At 50.2% G+C, this 16908-nt stretch overlaps 1 protein-coding gene across 2 annotated transcripts in view; it reads left to right on the top strand.

The window, feature by feature from the left end:
• LOC140410622 (microtubule-associated protein RP/EB family member 3-like) overlaps positions 1-16908 on the top strand; it is a 222307-nt gene that overhangs the window by 37715 nt on the left and 167684 nt on the right. The gene's annotated exons all lie outside the window — the stretch shown is intronic.

The following is a 16908-nucleotide window of genomic DNA, read 5'->3' as shown; positions in this document are numbered from 1 at the left end:
GTGATCTTTTGTCGGACCTCGTGGATCGCCACCCCCTGGGCTGCCTGGGTCTCCAGCAGCTTATCAATAGAAGCCTTCATCGGCTCCAGTAGGTCCGCTTTGAGCTCCCTGAAGCAGCGCTGGATAACCTCCTGCTGCTCCTGCGCCCACTGCATCCACGCTGCCTGGTCCCCGCCCACTGCCATCTTGCTCTTCTTCCCTCGCATTTTCTTTGGGTTCACCACCACTTTTTTAGTCGCCCCGCTCCTGGTCCAAGCCATACACTGTCAGGGGAATGTTGCAGTCTTCTTCCCACACCGGGAAATGTCAATAAAATGCCGTTGGGGGCCCTGAAAAGAGCCCAAAAGTCCGTTCCAAGCGGGAGCTGCCGAACGTGCGACTTAGCTCTGCATAGCCGCAACCGGAAGCCCACACGTCAGCTAAATAGACCGTCATACGTGGCAACCCTCTCAGGATATTCTCCATTGCCTGTTGAATAGGGCAGCATGGTAGCACAGTGGTTAGCATTGTTGCTTCACAGCTCCAGGGTCCCAGGTTCGATTCCTGGCTTGGGTCACTGTCTGTGCGGAGTCTGCATCTTCTCCCTCTGTCTGCGTGGGTTTCTTCCGGGTGCTCCGGTTTCCTCCCACATGTCCCGAAAGACTTGCTTATTAGGTAAATTGGGCATTCTTAATTCTCACTCCGTATATCCGTGTATCAGAAATATCGTGGTTGGGCTCCCGAGTCGACATGAATGCGAAACAGCCCCCTTTTATCTTTCTCAGCCCGTAAACCTTCGGTGTAACTTGCCCAGTACAAAGAACAAAGAAAAGTACAGCACAGGAACAGGACCTTTGGCCCTCCAAGCCTGTGCCGACCATGCTGCCCGACTAAACTACAATCTTCTACACTTCCTGGGTCCGTATCCCTCTATTCCCATCCTATTCATGTATTTGTCAAGATGCCCCTTAAATGTCACTATCGTCCCTGCTTCCACCACCTCCTCCGGTAGCGAGTTCCAGGCACCCACTACCCTTTGCGTAAAAAACTTGCCTCGTACATCTACTCTAAACCTTGCCCCTCGCACCTTAAACCTATGCCCCCTCGTATTGACCCCTCTACCCTGGGGAAAAGCCTCGGACTATCCGCTCTGTCTATGCCCCTCATAATTTTGTAGACCTCGCTTTGCTTACTTCGCTTACCTCTGGACCTCATCTGGAGAATGCATTGCCAGTTTAGCTGTAGATGACTCAACGAACCTCGGCCCAACAAGTCGGGGCCTTGCCCCCTGATCACAACAAACGGGAGGCACACCGATTGGTGTCCATATATCACTGGAATCATGGTGGTTTCTGCAATGTTTAATGGCTCAACGGTACAGGTGTCTAACCTAGCCTTGGTCTCTGTCAAATCGAAATCCTGTATACCCTGTTTAATGCGGTCAAATGTACTCTGTCTCACAATGGAAACGCTGCACCAGTTTCCAGCTCCATGCCCAGCAAATGCACGTTCACCTGCACCGTAATACTTATAGGGACCACCCGGGTTGCCACCCTGCAATTTAACTACATGCAGTCATCATCTTCAGACGCATCCAGATGGAAGGTAAAGGCTCTAGGATGATGCCTACCTCTGCCAGGGTGTCTGGATCTCTGGTTGGCTTGTGGTCTGTGCTCATGCCTGAACCGGTGACACTACACCCCGCAACGACCAGGCTCACCATCAGCGGATTCTGGAGAAGTCTTCCATCGGGATAACTCAGCTTTCGACCAATGGTTCAGGCCTTTACAACGTTCTGTCCAGGGCAGGGTAATGGTCCGAGGAGGGATCCCATGCCAGGAAGGGCACACCTGAAGGTGTTTACTTCCATACGCTGTATTTCCTGCACCCCTCGCTCTGCGCTTTCCCGGGACAGCAAAATTTGGATGGCTTGCTGTAGATTCAGGGAATGTCTGGTCATAATTTCTTTTCGGTGGCTGTACAGTTAACGTCACAAACTACACAATCTTGCAGCATTTCGTGCAGGGTAGTGTTCTATTCGCAGAACTCAGCAATCTTCTGCAACCTTGACAAATACTCAGTGATGAATTCACCTGGGGTCCTTTCCATGGTATTAAGATGATATTGCTGTACGATAATGGACGGAGTTGGTTTAAAGTGCGGTGCCACTAGAACTAGTTGGTCAGTGGTTTGCATGTCAGGCACTGCTGGGTACGTAAGGCAGTATAACTTTGAATGTATGCGCGTCACAGGCAGTCAGCAAGGTGACTGTCTGGCGATTATTCTCCATGATATTGTTTGCCCTGAAAAGGTAGCGCATTCGCTTCGCATACTGATTCCAATCTTCCAAGCTGCTGTCAAATACATCTAACGTCTGAACAGAGGCCTAATTAAGAGAAAATTCCGACCTTTATCCAACAGGGACCGGAAGGTGGCTTATCCAATGGTGTAGCAGCGTTGATAGTTATCCAGTTTGACACTCATCACCAGTTTTATACAGCCTTGAAGGAGTCCACACCGAGTTAGTTCGAAGAAATTTAGTTTATTTACAATAACTATTATATACATCACACGGTAGATCCCAACTGGGTCTGCCTTGCAGGTGCCAAACTGGTCGGCTTTAGATACCATACAATGATACATTGTTTGGAGATCCCCTTAATGGGGGAGTTCGTATTCTGCAATGTTCACAGGGAAGTCAATTGTTCCCAGTCCTCACGGAGGATAATACTAAAAACTTCCCAGAAATAATGTATGTAAATGATGAACTGCAAAATATTAATATTAGTGAAAAAATTGTTGGGAAATTAATGGGACTTTAAACAAATAAATCCTCTGGATTTGATGATCTACATCCCAGAGTGGCTGTAGAGAAAGCGAATGTATTGGTGTCTATCATTCAAAATTTTGTAGACCCTTGAATGGTTCCTGTAGATTGGAAAGTGGCAAATGTAACCCCATTATTTCAGAAAGGGAGAAATAAAACAGGGAACTACAGACCTGTTAGACTGATATCAGGAGCAGGGAAAATGCCAGAATCTATAATAGAGGATGTGATACCAGGTCACCTCAAAAATAATGGTAAAATTGGGCAGAGGCACGATTTTGTTTTTTTGAAAAATTTTTTATTCAAGGCATTTTCATGTATACAAAAAGATTCTGATGAACAACCAAGCAATTCAATAAACGACCAACAACACCCCCCCCCCCCCCCCCGCTCCCCTGGCGCCAACCCCACCTCACATCGCGCCCTCCCCATTTTAACAAACCTCCATAAAAGCATCAATAAACGGCTTCACCTCTGGGTGAACCCCTCTGCTGACACCCTCAAAGCGAACTTGATCTTCTCCAGCCTCAGGAATTGCGCCAGGATGCTCACCCACACTCCCGCTTTCGGCGGTTCCAAGTCCCGCCATCCAAGCAAAACCCGCCCCCAGGCTATTAGGAGGCAAGGTCCAAAACATCGGCCTCTCTCACCCCTTGGGACTCCCAGGTCTTCCAACACCCCAAATATCACCACCTCTGGACTTGAATCCACCTCCACACTCAGCACTTGAATCCACCTCCACACTCAGCACGTCCGAGAACCTCTGCTGGAACGTCCTCGGTCTTGGACATACCCAGAATATTTGGACAGGATTTGCACCCCCTGCACACTGTCCACACCATCCTCTTCCCCCACAAAATGATTTGTAATGGGTGCGATCGAATGGCCTCATCGCTCAGAACACCTCGCGAGATCTATCAAGATCCTGTGAGACATTGCAGTATGGATCTCGCCCTCGCTGAATGAAATCTAGATTTACATACTTAAGTGAGCAATTTGGCTCACTTAAATATGTCGGCTCCCAAGGCCCGGGAACGAACACCTGCGCCTGAGAGACCTCGTTATAGCATTGTTTAGCACTGGTCCACACAAACATGGACCAGGCATAACAGCACCTGGCGAGGTTCTCCAGGCCATCAGAGGCCCCCGAGTGGTAGGGCACTAGGAAGGGTGGTACCCTGGCACTCCCGCTGCCACCTGGGCATGTTGGCAGTGCCAGCTTGGCACCCTGGCACTGCCACAGGCATCTTGGCACTGCCACCCTGGCACTGCACAGGTGGCATTGCCAGGCAGGGGCTCTGCCAGGCTGACAATGCCATGGTGCTCTTGTGCCATGTTTACCATGCCAGGGATCGTGCCTGAGGGTGCCCTGCCCTTATGAGGGGGAGGGGATCTTGAGGACCCCCTAATAGGTAAGTTGGGGCATGGGGGGTTGGGGACAGAGGCTGCAGTGATTACTTCATGCGCTGATGTAAGGTAAGTGTGGCCTTGGCGGGGCATTCCTTGCCCAGGCCAAAGTCCCACCAAACAACACCCCGCTAAGCGCATCCAAAACGGGACTCTTTTGCCCGTTAAATCGCGGCCAATGTTTGACAAACCTTTTGGGAGTTTAAAAAAATTCATTTACAGGATGTGGACGCGATGGCTAGGCCATCCCTAATTTTCCTTGAGAAGATGGTGTTGAGCTGCCTTCCTGAACCACTGAAATAACCTTTTTATTGTCACAAGTAGGCTTACGTTAACATTGTAACCAAGTTACTGTGATAACCTGTGGTATAGACCCACCCACAGTGCTTTATGTTTTCAAGTCAGGATAGTGGGTGACTTAGAATCATAGAACTTGGAAGGTAACTCCCAGGTGGTGGTGTTTCCATGTATCTACTGCCTTTGTCCCTCTGGATAGCAATGGTCGTGGGTTTGGACGGTGCTGCCTAAGGAGCCTTGGTGAGTTCCTGTTGTGCATCTTGGAAACGGTACACACTGCTGCCTCTGTTCGATGTGGAGGGAGTGAATGTTTGTGGAACAGGTACCAGTTAAGTCGCTGCTTTGTCCTGAATGGTGTCGATCTTCTTGAGTGTTGTTAGAGCTGCACTCATCAGGCAAGTGGTGAGTATTTCATCACATTCCTGGCTTGTGCCTTGCAGATAGTGGGCAGGCTTTGGGGATTCAGAAGATGAGTTGCTTGTCTCAGGATTCCTGGCCTCTGATGTGCTTTTGTAGCCACAATATTTATACAGTTGGTCCAGTTCAATTTCTGGTCAATGGTAACCTCCGGGATGTTGATAGGTGAGGATTCAGCGAAGGTAGTGCCTTTAAATGTCAATGGTTAGATTATCTCTTGTTGGAGATGGTCATTGTCTGGCACTTGTGTGGCAAAAATGGTACTTTCCCCTTATCAGTCCAAGTCTGAATATTGTCCAGGTCATGCTGCAGTTGACAATGTTGGTGAGGCTGCTCTTGAGGCCGGCCAGGAGGGGGCGGGGGGGCGGAGGCTAGTGAGGAGACGTGAGGGCAGCTTTCACTGTTGGGAAAGGCCTCCATTGGGCATTCGGCATAGGGTATCCAAGCAGGAGGAGCCTGCAGCCACTTGCCATGTGCCATGGGGACCGTCCACTGCTGGTAATAACATCAGGAGGAGGCTCTTAAGTGATAAGGGTCTCAATTGACCGAAGTGCAGATGGGCTACCCCTGATAAAATTTCAGTGGAGGTGGTTCGGTGACTGAAACAGTGCCCTCTGCCATGCCACATGATTTTACCCTGCCTGCCAGCCAGTTCCTGGGGTAATGGTGGTGTAACATCCTGGCCATAGAGTCTAAACCAGGAAGTATAAATCAAAATATTTAATTCATTGTAAAATCATGTATAGAAAGCATGATAAAGGAGGCGCTGAAGGCGGTGGTTAGAGGGGAGCTGATCTCCATAAGGGCCCATAAGGGGAAACAAGAGGGTAAAGAAATGGAGAGATTGTTGAGGGAGATTTTGAGGGTGGATAGGCAATATGCGGAGGCTCCAGATGAAGGGCTATACAGGGAAAGACGGAGATTGCACACGGACTTTGACTTGTTGACCACGGGTAAGGCGGAGGCACAATGGAGGAAGGCACAGGGAGTGCAGTATGAATATGGAGAGAAGGCGAGCCGGCTGCTGGCCCAACAACTTAGGAAGAGGGGGCGGCGAGAGAGATCGGAGAGGTTAGAGACGAGGAGGGAAAGATGGAACGGGGAGCGGAGAGGGTGAACGGGGTGTTTAAGGTATTTTACGAGAGGCTATATGAGGCTCAACCCCCGGAAGGGAAAGAGGGAATGATGCGTTTCCTAGACCAGCTGGAGTTCCCGAAGGTTGAGGAACAGGAGATGACAGGACTGGGAGCGCAAATTGAGGTGGAGGAGGTGGTAAAAGGAATTGGGAACATGCAGGCAGGGAAGGCCCCGGGACCGGATGGGTTCCCGGTGGAGTTCTATAGGAAATACATGGACCTGCTGGCCCCACTTCTGACGAGAACCTTCAATGAGGCTAGGGAAAGGGGGACACTACCCCCGACGATGTCGGAGGGGACGATATCGCTGATCCTGAAAAGAGTCAAAGACCCGCTGCAGTGTGGGTTATACAGGCCTATTTCCCTCTTGAACGTAGATGCCAAGCTTTTGGCCAAGGCGATGGCGACGAGGATAGAGGACTGTGTCCCTGGGGTGGTGCATGATGATCAAACGAGGTTTGTTAAAGGGAGGCAATTGAATGCTAATATACGGAGGCTGCTGGGGTGATGATGATGCCCCCACCGGAGGGGGAGGCGGAGATAGTGGTGGCGATGGATGCAGAGAAAGCATTTGATAGAGTGGAGTGGGACTACCTGTGGGAAGTACTGAGGAGATTTGGATTTGGAGAGGAGTTCATTAGATGGGTTCAGCTCACGTACAGGGCCCCGATGGCAAGTGTGATTACAAATAGGCAACGATCTGACCACTTCCGACTATATAGGGGTACAAGACAGGGATGTCCCCTGTCCCCGTTACTGTTTGCGTTGGCAATTGAGCCACTGGCCGTAGCGCTGAGGGGCTCTAGGAAGTGGAAGGGGGTACTTAGAGGAGGAGAAGAGCATCGGGTGTCATTATATGCGGATGATTTGTTGTTGTATGTCGCGGACCCAGTGGAGGGGATGCCTGAGATAATGCAGACTCTCAGGGAGTTTGGAGAATTTTCAGGATATAAATTGAATATGGGGAAGAGTGAACTGTTTGTGATGCACCCCGGGGAACAGGGCAGGGGAATAGACGATTTACCGTTGAGGAGGGTAACAAGGGATTTCCGGTATTTAGGGATCCAGGTGGCCAGGAACTGGGGAACCTTGCATAAGCTTAACTTGGCACGACTGGTAGAGCAGATGGAAGAGGACTTTAGGAGGTGGGACATGGCGCCCCTGTCATTGGCGGGCAGGGTGCAGGCGGTTAAAATGGTGGTCCTTCCGAGGTTTCTTTTTGTGTTCCAGTGCCTCCCTGTACTGATTACAAAGGCCTTTTTTAAGAAGGTGGACAAGAGTATTATGAGATTTGTGTGGGCTGGAAAGACCCCAAGAGTAAAGAGGGGGTTCCTGCAGCGCAGTAGGGACAGAGGGGGACTGGCACTGCCGAGTCTAAGTGATTATTATTGGGCCGCCAACGTGTCAATGATATGTAAGTGGATGAGGGAAGGGGAAGGAGCGGCGGGGAAAAGACTGGAGATGGCATCCTGTAGGGGACCTAGCCTAAAAGCACTGGCGACGGCGCCGTTACCGTTCTCCCCGAAAAAATACACCACAAACCCAGTGGTGGTGGCAACTCTGAAAATTTGGGGGCAGTGGAGACGACATAAGGGAGTGACGGGTGCCTCAGTGTGGTCCCCGATAAGGAACAACCATAGGTTCGTCCCGGGAAGGATGGATGGGGGATTTAAATCTTGGCAGCGAGCAGGAATTGCAAAATTGAAGGACTTGTTCTTAGACGGGACGTTCGCGAGTCTGGGAGCGCTGACAGAAAAATATGGGTTGCCACCTGGGAATGCATTTCGCTATATGCAAGTGAGGGCATTTGTGAGGCAACAGGTGAGGGAATTCCGCAGCTCCTGGCGCAAGAGATCCAGGACAGAGTGATTTCGGGGGCATGGGTGGGTGATGGTAGGGTGTCAGATATATATAGGGAAATGAGAGACGAGGGGGAGACGATGGTAGAGGAGCTGAAGGGAAAATGGGAGGAGGAGCTGGGGGAAGAGATTGAGGAGGGGCTGTGGGCAGATGCCCTAAGTAGGGTAAACTCTTCGTCCTCGTGTGCCAGGCTCAGCCTGATACAATTCAAGGTTCTACACAGGGCGCATATGACTGGAGCAAGGCTGAGTAGATTTTCTGGAGTGGAGGAGATGCGCGGGAAGCCCGGCGAACCCACATGTTTTGGTCATGTCCGGTATTGCATGGGTTCTGGGTGGGTGTGGCAAAAGTGATTTCAAAGGTGGTGGGGGTCCGGGTCGAACCAGGCTGGGGGTTGGCTATATTTGGGGTTGCAGATGAGCCGGGAGTGCAGGAGGCGAGAGAGGCCGATGTTTTGGCCTTTGCGTCCCTAGTAGCCCGGCGAAGGATTCTACTTATGTGGAAAGAAGCTAAACCCCCGGGCGTGGAGGCCTGGATAAACGACATGGCAGGGTTCATAAAATTGGAGCGGATAAAGTACGCACTAAGAGGTTCGGCTCAAGGGTTCACCAGGCGGTGGCAACCGTTCCTCGACTATCTCGCAGAGCGATAAGGGAAAATAGGAAAGGTAGCAGCAGCAACCCGGGGGGAGGGGGAGGGCTCATTTGGGTCCTCAGGGGTTTTATGTGTGTGTTTATATATATATTAGTTATTTATATTAGATGTTACGAAGTTACTATTTTAGTTACTATTTCTGTTGTTTCTTATTTTGTCGTTAGCAGTTGCCGTTAGTATATTATTTATTTATAAAAACGATCAATGTATATATTATTACAAAGTTGTAAAATGGGAAATTTTTGATTGATCGAAAAACTTTAATAAAATATATTTTTTAAAAAAAGAAAGCATGATAAAGTAAGAGAAAAAAAGAAGAGATTAAGCGAGGTAAGAGACAAAATAATTACAAGTATATTTTATGTCTTATTAAACTCCGACAGTAATTGAAACCTGAAGGAGTGAAAGCTCATACTTTTCAGTTAAGTTCTTTTTGGCAGCAGTTGAGATTTATTGCATTAATTATGCACAAACCCTGGGCTGGATTCTCCGCCGGTGGGACGTGCGAGTCACCCATGATTGTGGTACCTTTCTCATGTACCATATTTATATTTTCCTGCATACTCTGACCTACAGTGTAATCTACTGTTAGGGGGCCAATAAATTACTCCTGCAAGTGATCTCTTTACCGTTTCTTTTTCTTATCTCTACCCAAACTGATTCTACATCGTGCTTTTTCAAGCTGTCATCTCTCACCACATCCAGTGGTTGCTGCACTACCTTTTCCCAACTTTCAATCTTTTCAAAATGTCAAATACCCATTGATGTTCAGATCCTGGCCTTGTTCACTTTGCAGCCATGTCTCTAAAATCTCTATTAGGGTATATATATTTATTTCTATCTGTGCTAACAATTCATCTTTTTTGTTGTGAATTTTGTGCACATTTAGATACAGCACTTTTACCTCTCTTTTTACCATTTTTGCAATTTCTGACCTTATTTGCTGGTGAACTCTCAACTTTGTATGCTCTGTCCCTTCCTGACACTTTCTGGTTGTCATTACCCAAATCACTAATCTGCTCTATTACCACCTCATTTCTTTTTTTAAAAATATATTTTATTCAAGATTTTTTGGCCAAACATAACAGTACATAGTTTTTCTTTTAAACAACAATAAAGCAATATAAATAACAGTGGCCAGTTTTAAACAAGTAAATAAATAATATATAAACAGAAACAAAAACAAAACTAAATGGCAACTGCCTTGTCAAAAATAGTTACTCTCCAAAGATACAATCCAACAGTCCAATATACATTACCTATAACAAATGTCTATACCTATACAATGACATCCCTAAGAGCCTGCCCGGATCCCCCCCCCCCCCCCCCCCCTCCCCCCTGGGTTGCTGCTGTTGTCTTTCTTTCTTTTTCATTCCCTCTATCGTTCTGTGAGGTAGTTGACGAACGGTTGCCACCGCCTGGTGAACCCTTGAGCCAAACCCCTTAATACGAACTTGATCCGTTCTAACTTTATAAACCCTGCCATGTCGTTTATCCAGGTCTCCACGCCCGGGGGTTTGGCTTCCTTCCACATAAGCAATATCCTGCGTTAGGGACGCAAAGGCCAAAACATCAGCGCCTCTCGCCTCCTGCACTCCCGGCTCTTCTGCAACCTCGAATATAGCCAACCCCCAGCTTGGCTCGACCCGGACCCCCACCACCTTCGAAAGCACCTTCGCCACCCCCACCCAGAACCCCTGTAATGCCGGACATGACCAGAACATGTGGGTGTGATTCGCAGGGCTTCTCGAGCATCTCCCACACCTATCCTCTACCCCAAAAAATTTACTGAGCCGTGCTCCAGTCATATGCGCCCTGTGTAGAACCTTGAATTGTATCAGGCTTAGCCTTGCACACAAGGACGACGAGTTTACCCTACGTAGGACATCAGCCCACAGCCCCTCCTCAATTTCCTCCCCCAGCTCTTCTTCCCATTTCCCTTTCAGCTCATCTACCATGATCTCCCCCTCGTCCCTCATTTCCCTGTATATGTCCGACACCCTACCATCCCCCACCCATGTCTCTGAGATCACTCTATCCTGCACCTCCTGCGTCGGGAGCTGCGGGAATTCCCTCACCTGTTGCCTCGCAAAAGCCCTCAGTTGCATATACCGAAATGCATTCCCTTGGGGCAACCCATATTTTTCCGTCAGCGCTCCCAGACTCGCAAACGTCCCATCTATGAACAGATCTCTCAATTGTACTACCCCAGCTCTTTGCCATGCTCCAAATCCCCCATCCATTCTCCCCGGAACAAACCTATGGTTATTTCTTATCGGGGACCGCACCGAGGCTCCCGTCCTTCCCCCATGCCGTCTCCACTGCCCCCAAATTTTTAATGTTGCCACCACCACCGGGCTTGTAGTGTATTTTTTCGGTGAGAACGGCAACGGTGCCGTCACCATTGCTTGTAAGCTGGTCCCCTTGCAGGACGCGCTCTCCAATCTCTTCCACGCCGCTCCCTCCCCTTCTCCCATCCACTTACACACCATTGAAATATTGGCGGCCCAGTAAGAATCATTTAGGCTCGGTAGTGCCAACCCCCCCCTATCCCTACTACGCTGCAAGAACCCCCTCCTCACTCTCGGGGTCTTCCCGGCCCACACAAAACTCATAATGCTTATCTCAATCCTCTTAAAAAAAGCCTTTGTGAACATCACCGGGAGGCACTGAAACACAAAGAGGAATCTCGGGAGAACCACCATTTTAACCGCCTGCACCCTACCCGCCAGTGACAGGGACACCATGTCCCATCTCTTGAAGTCCTCCTCCATCTGTTCCACCAATCGTGTTAAATTAAGCCGGTGCAAGGTTCCCCAATTCTTGGCTATCTGAATCCCCAAGTATCGGAAGTCTCTTGTTACCTTCCTCAGCGGTAAATCCTCTATTTCCCTGCTCTGCTCCCCCGGATGCACCACAAACAACTCACTTTTCCCCATGTTCAATTTATACCCCGAAAAATCCCCAAACTCCCCAAGTATCCGCCACATACAACAACAAATCATCCACATACAGAGATACCCGGTGTTCTTCTCCTCCCCTAAACACTCCCCTCCACTTCCTGGAACCCCTCAGTGCCATGGCCAGGGGCTCAATCGCCAGTGCAAACAATAACGGAGACAGGGGGCACCCCTGTCTCGTCCCTCTGTAAAGCCGGAAATAATCAGACCCCCGTCCATTCGTAACCACACTCGCCATCGGTGCCCTATACAGCAACTGTACCCATCCGATATATCCATCTCCGAAGCCAAATCTCCTCAGCACCTCCCACAGATAATCCCACTCCACTCTATCAAATGCTTTCTCGGCATCCATCGCCACCACTATCTCCGCTTCCCCCTCTGGCGGGGGCATCATCATTACCCCTAGCAACCTCCGTATGTTCGTGTTCAGCTGTCTCCCCTTCACAAACCCAGTTTGGTCCTCATGTACCACCTCCGGGACACAGTCCTCTATCCTCGTCGCCATTACCTTGGCCAGAATCTTAGCATCCACATTTAAAAGAGAAATGGGCCTATAGGACCCGCATTGCAGCGGGTCTTTTTCCTTCTTTAGGAGGAGCGATATCTTTGCCTCTGACATAGTCGGGGGCAACTGCCCCCTTTTCCTAGCCTCATTAAAGGTTCTCGTCAGAAGCGGGGCCAGCAAGTCCATATACTTCCTATAAAATTCCACCGGGAATCCGTCCGGTCCCGGGGCCTTCCCCGCCTGCATGCTCCCAATCCCTTTCACTACCTCCTCCATCTCAATCTGTGCTCCCAGTCCCGCCCTCTCCTGCTCCTCCACCTTAGGGAATTCCAGCTGATCCAGAAAGCACATCATTCTCTCCTTCCCTTCCGGGGGCTGAGCTTTATATAATCTTTCGTAGAATACCTTGAACACCCCATTCACTCTCTCCGCTCCCCGCTCCATCTCTCCCTCCTCGTCTCTCACCCCCCCTATCTCCCTCGCTGCTCCCCTCTTCCTCAGTTGGTGGGCCAGCAACCGGCTCGCCTTCTCCCCATATTCATACCGTACACCTTGTGCCTTCCTCCATTGTGCCTCTGCATTACCCGTAGTCAACAAGTCAAATTCTACATGTAGCCTTTGCCTTTCCCTGTACAGTCCCTCCTCCGGTGCCTCCGCAAATTGTCTGTCCACCCTCAAAAGTTCTTTCAGCAACCGCTCCCTTTCCCTACCCTCCTGCTTTCCTTTATGTGCCCTAATAGATATCAGCTCCCCTCTAACCACTGCCTTCAACGCCTCCCAGACCACTCCACCTGAACCTCCCCATTGTCATTAAGCTCCAAGTACCTTTCAATACACCTTAAACATACCCCCTCATCCGCTAATAGTCCCATGTCCATTCTCCAGGGCGGGTGCTGTTCTTTTTCCTCCCCTATCTCCAGGTCCACCCAATGTGGAGCGTGGTCCGAGATAGCTATAGCTGTGTACTCCGTCCCTGTCACCTTCGGGATCAGCACCCTTCCCAAAACAAAAAAGTCTATCCGTGAATATACTTTATGGACATAGGAGAAAAACGAGAACTCCTCACTCCTAGGCCTGCTAAATCTCCAGGGGTCTACTCCTCCCATCTGCTCCATAAAGTCCTTGAGCACCCCTAGCTGCAGCCGGCCTCCTCCCGGTCCTGGACCTCGATCTGTCCAGCCCTGGGTCCAGCACCGTATTAAAGTCTCCCCCCATTACCAACTTTCCCGCCTCTAGGTCTGGGATATGTCCCAACATTCGCCTCATAAAATTGGCATCATCCCAGTTCGGGGCACATACGTTCACTAGAACCACCGCCTCCCCTTGCAATCTGCCACTCACCATCACGTATCTACCCCCGCTATCCGCCACGATGGTCTTTGCCTCAAACAGTGCCCGTTTCCCCACTAATATAGCCACCCCCCTGTTCTTTGCGTCTAACCCCGAATGAAACACCTGCCTCACCCATCCTTTGCGTAGTCTGACCTGGTCTATCAGTTTCAAATGCGTCACCTGCAACATACCACATCTGCCTTTAATTTCTTTAGGTGTGCGAGTACCCGTGCCCTTTTAATTGGCCCGTTCAGCCCTCTCACGTTCCACGTGATCAGCCGGGTTGGGGGGCTCTTTACCCCCCCCCCCCCCACACCCTTGTCGACTAGCCATCCTCTTTTTTTAATCCAGCTCCTCACCCGGTTCCCACGTAGCCGTATCTCCCCCCGACGGCGCCCTCCCGCCTCGACCACCCCACCCCGTACCAGCTCCCCCTTCTCCCCAGCAGCAGCAACCCAGTTAACCCCCCCCCCCCCCAGCTAGATCCTCTTCTAACGTAATTGCACCCCCCATGTTGCTCCCAGAAGTCAGCAAACTCTGGCTGACCTCGGCTTCCCCCCGTGACCTCGGCCCCCACTGTGCGAGGCCCCCTCCTTCCTGCTTCCCTGTTCCCGCCATGATTACCATAGCGCGGGAACAAAGCCCGCGTTTCCCACTTGGCCCCACCCCTAATGGCCGGCGCCCACAATTCCTCATCCTTCCTCCCCCACGACATGGGGAAGAGAGAAAAGTTACAGGGTCGCAAGATTAACAACTTGAGAGATCATCCCTTCCCCCTTTTTCCCCCCCTTCACCCCACGTAATCACACCACCACTTTGTCCCAAACGTTCTTTTTCTGGCCCGCCTATTCCAGCTGCTCCTCCACAATAAATGTCCACGCCTCTTCTGCCGTCTCAAAGTAGTGGTGCTTCCCTTAGTGTGTGACCCACAGTCTTGCCGGTTGCAGCATTCCAAATTTGACCTTTTGTGAAGCACCGCCTTGGCCCGATTAAAACTCGCCCTCCTTCTCGCCACCTCCGCACTCCAATCTTGATATACGCGGATCACCGTGTTCTCCCACCTACTGTTCCGAGTTTTCTTCGCCCACCTGAGGACCATCTCTCTGTCATTATATCGGAGCAATCTCACCACTATGGCTCGAGGTATTTCTCCAGCCCTCGCTCTTCGCCTCATAACTCGATAAGCTCCCTCCACCTCCAATGCGCCCGTCGGGGCCTCCGATCCCATTAACGAGTGAAGCATCGTGCTCACATATGCCCCGACGTCCGCCCCCTCCGCACCTTCGGGAAGACCAAGAATCCTTAAATTCTTCCTCCTCGCATTATTCTCCAACACCTCCAGCCTTTCCACACACCTTTTGTGTTGTGCCTCGTGCATCTCTGTCTTCACCACCAGGCCCTGTATTTCGTCTTCATTTTCAGCGGCCTTTGCCTTCACGACCTGAAGCTCCTGCTCCTGGGTCTTTTGTTCCTCCTTTAGCCCTTCAATTGTCTGTAATATTGGGGCCAGCAGCTCCTTCTTCATCTCCTTTTTAAGTTCTTCCACACAGCGCCGCAGGAACTCTTGTTGGTCAGGGCCCCATACTAGACGGCCACCTTCCGACGCCATCTTGCTTTGTGCTTGCTTTCCTTGCCGCTGCTCTAGAGGATCGTCCGCAATCCGGCCACTTTCCTCTCCTTTTTCCATCTGTGTCCAGGGGGAATTCCCTTCTGGTTTACCACACAGTGTTTTTAGCCGTTAAAATTGCCGTTGGGGCTCCTATTAAGAGCCCAAAAGTCCGTTCCACCGGGAGCTGCCGAAACGTGCGACTTAGCTGGTCATCGCCGCACCCGGAAGTCACCTCCTCATTTCTATTTACCACATCTCCTCTTGTATTATCCCTTGCCTCCACTATTAATTTACAACTCTCCACCACTCTAGTTATACGACTCGCCAGAATTCTGGTCCCAGCATGTTCTAGTGAAGACCGTCCCAATGGTACACCTCCTACTTTCCCCAGTAGTGATGCCAGTGCCCCATGAATAGAAAACCCATTTCTCCTACATCAGTCTTTGAGCCATGCATTCATCTCTCTAATGTTACTTACCCTATGTCAATTTGCGCGTGGCTTGGGTACGGGTGACATGGTAGGACAGTGGTTAGCACTGTTGCTTTGCAGCACCTGGGACCCGGTTCGATTCCCGGCTTGGATCACTGTGCAAAGTCTGCACGTTCTTCCCCTGTCTGCGTGGGTTTCCTCCGGGTGTTCCGGTTTCCCCCTCAAGTCCAGAAAGATGTGCTTCTTAGGTAAATTGGACATTCTGAATTCACCCTCAGTGTACCCGAGCAAGCACCACAGTGTGGCAACTGGGGATTTTTACAGTACCTTCATTGCGGTGTACATGTAAGCCGACTTAATAAAGATTATAATAAAGATTATTATTAATATTAATTTAGCTCCTAGCTGCTCAAATTCCTAAACATTCCATCCCTCATTTTATCTGTATCCTTGGTATCCATGTTGTCCACGATAACTGGGTTCTCCCCATCCCTCTGCAAGTTTCTCTCCACCCTGAGATGTGTGACAGTGTGCAAGCATCACGGCCTTCTGGACTCTCTCAGCTGCAGAGAACCATGTCTATCCACCTGACTGTAATGCTTATTACTACAACCTCCCAGGGCAGCACGGTGACGCAGTGGGTTAGCCCTGCTGCCTCATGGCGCCGAAGTCCCAGGCTCGATCCCGGCTCTGGGTCACTGTCCGTGTGGAGTTTGTACATTCTCCCCGTGTTTGCGTGCGTTTCGCCCCCACAACCCAAAGATGTGCAGGGTAGGTGGATTGGCCACGCTAAATTGCCCTTTAATTTGAAAAAAAATGAATTGGGTACTCTAAATTTATGAGAAAAAAAAATTACTCCAATACACTTGAATGGCTTCCTGTACCATGGTGATGGTCATTTTGCTCCTCCACCTTGCAGTCTCCACCCTCCCTCCACCCTCATCCACACAAGCTGCAAGAATCTTGAATCTATGACAATTACAAGGCCTGCAGTACCTGTTTGATCCCCTTACCTGCCTCACTTGAAGTCACACCCTCCTGACCCTAACTATCGATCAAATCAAATGACCCTATCCTAAGATGTGTGACTGCATTCAGGAACAAAGTGTCCAAAATCAGTCCCCTTCCTTGATGCACTGCAGTGTCCATAGCTCAGCCTATTGACTCTGCGCAGAAGCTCCTCGAACTAGACACATATAGAAGAATCATAGATTCCCTACAGTGCAGAAAAAGATCACTTGGCCCATTGAGTCTGGCCCGACCCTCTGAAAGAGCACCCTAACCTAGGCCCAATGCCCCACCCTATCCTTGTAACCCCACCTAGGGACAATATAGCATATCCAATCCACCTAACCTGTACATCTTTGGACTGTGGGAGGAAACTAGAGTACCCGGAGGAAACCCACACAGACATGTGAAGAATGTGAAAACTCCACGCAGTGCCTGAGGTCGGAATCAAACTTGGGTCCCTGGCAACCAGTGCTAACCACTG

The sequence above is a fragment of the Scyliorhinus torazame genome, chromosome 4 (assembly GCF_047496885.1).
Source record: "Scyliorhinus torazame isolate Kashiwa2021f chromosome 4, sScyTor2.1, whole genome shotgun sequence".
Classification (NCBI taxonomy): Eukaryota; Metazoa; Chordata; class Chondrichthyes; order Carcharhiniformes; family Scyliorhinidae; genus Scyliorhinus; species Scyliorhinus torazame.
This window is presented reverse-complemented; position numbering and strand designations above follow the sequence as displayed.